The sequence below is a fragment of the Brienomyrus brachyistius genome, unplaced genomic scaffold (genome assembly GCF_023856365.1).
Source record: "Brienomyrus brachyistius isolate T26 unplaced genomic scaffold, BBRACH_0.4 scaffold571, whole genome shotgun sequence".
Taxonomy (NCBI): Eukaryota; Metazoa; Chordata; class Actinopteri; order Osteoglossiformes; family Mormyridae; genus Brienomyrus; species Brienomyrus brachyistius.
The window spans coordinates 4,675-6,643 of record NW_026042846.1 but is presented as its reverse complement, the minus strand read 5'-3'; positions in this window follow the sequence as shown (position 1 = coordinate 6,643).

The following is a 1,969-nucleotide window of genomic DNA, read 5'->3' as shown; positions in this document are numbered from 1 at the left end:
CATTCTCATCTGTCCCCTTGTGTGCATTTATGAAATTGATTTCATAGCTCGATGCGACAGTATTCCCGGGCTGGGGTGGGGTTTACCTGAGCTGCTCCTTCGCCTGCATCACCACGAAGTCCCAGGTGTGGTTGATCCGTTTGTGCAACATGTTGTAGCTGTCCTGCGGAGACGATGTTTAAATGCGACATTGCCAGGTCGCACGGCTGGCTGCGTTGCTGCATGGGTTCACGTTATGACTCACAGGCCGAACCCCTCCCAGGATATCAGCTGGCAGTGTCGGATTCACAAACCCTCTTACTGATGAGAACCTAAAATGCGTTGACCCTGACGCAACATGGCGGCAAGTTGGTGGATGTCTATGTGCGATCCTACTATGTGCATAATTGGTGGGAGGTTTTCTTACACAAAAATGTTCTGAGGGCAGAAGGAAAATGATTGGTTCGGATAGATAACCAATCAGATTGCAGAGGAGGCAGGACCAAGACATCTGATTGGTTGCTCCTGCCTCCTCTAGTTGCTCGGATCCACCTCATGTACAATCTAATTGGTTATCTCTCTGAACCAATCATTTTTCCTTCTACCCTCATAATATTTTGTGTAAGTAAAACTCCCATGAGCATTCAGCTATCACATGATCTCATCAAGCAATGCTTCAGACCAGCGAATAAGAATAGCATTGAAATGTACATAAATAAAAATTTTCTCTTACCTTTTCATAGTCTATCAGCTGCCCTTGCTTTCTGATATTCTTCTTAGTCAAATAAATCGCTTTAGAAGAGCAAAAGAAAGACATGGCAAGAAACTGTGTTTTTCTATTATTCTAGTAAAGGGAAGTAATGATGTAATAGGCGAGCACATGATTAATAATTGGTAATCACCGTAATCTAGCTCGGAGGCTGGCCACTGCTGAGAGCTCCAGAAGTACGGAGTCTAGCAAAAAGGAGATGCTGTCATTTGAAACTATTCAGAAGCAGCGTGACAAAGGTGCTTTGTGATTTAACATGTCAGGGACAAGGCGGGTGGAAGGCATTTTGCTACTTTAACTGGCATTGGTTCTCATACATCAGTGTTTCCCAATCCGGTCCTCGGCGACACACAGATGATCCACGTTTTTGCTCCCTCCCAGCTCCCTACCAGACAGTCTACGTTTTTGCACCCTCTCAGCTCTGGAGCCCGGACCAGATTGAGAAATACTGTCCTACACGGTAATTCCGCAGTCTCTCCAACGAATAGTTTCGATATGCGTGCCCCCCCACATGGCCACCACCCTCTCGCGCTGCCCTCCATCTGAAGAAACCGTGGTTTTAGGTTACCTGGAAGCGATACGGCGTCTCGTCGGGCCCCAGGACGAGCGTCCTGGGGTCCTTTAGGGGGTAAATGTAGCCGTGCTTCACGATCAGATTCCCCACATGAAGTGCCTCTGAAAACACACAAAGTGGTCACTCATTTCCACGTAAACTACTCAAAGCTCAAACAAATCCACTACTCGTAGCCCAGATTTAGGCATAGTAATTCTCTAAATTTTTGTCAGTGGAATACAGTAGAACACACGATAACTAGAAACTGAGTAGGCATATTATATTTTATTTTACGGTATAGCAAGTAACTGGAAAAAACGTTGACATGGTGCACAGAATAAGCCGCGGGGATGGTGCATTCCTCATCGGAACTATAATTAATTACGAGTAATTGGGACTTTCCACTTTCCGGCTGCCTCCGCGGCCATTGGCAGTCAGGCGCTCCCGGGGGTTTCAGACCGGCGCAGCAACAGCGCTGCTAGGGGGAAGCCTAGTGTTTACAGGGAGGGGTAACTGCTTACCGGGGCAACAGGTTTTTTGCCCATTCAAGTCTGTTAATGCATCTGCCATCTACTGCCTAAAAGTCCCCTCCTTTCCATTCCGACTTCTTTTCCAATCTGGGCTGTAAATCAGGGAAATCTGCTCCCTTGCTATTTAAAACCTCATCT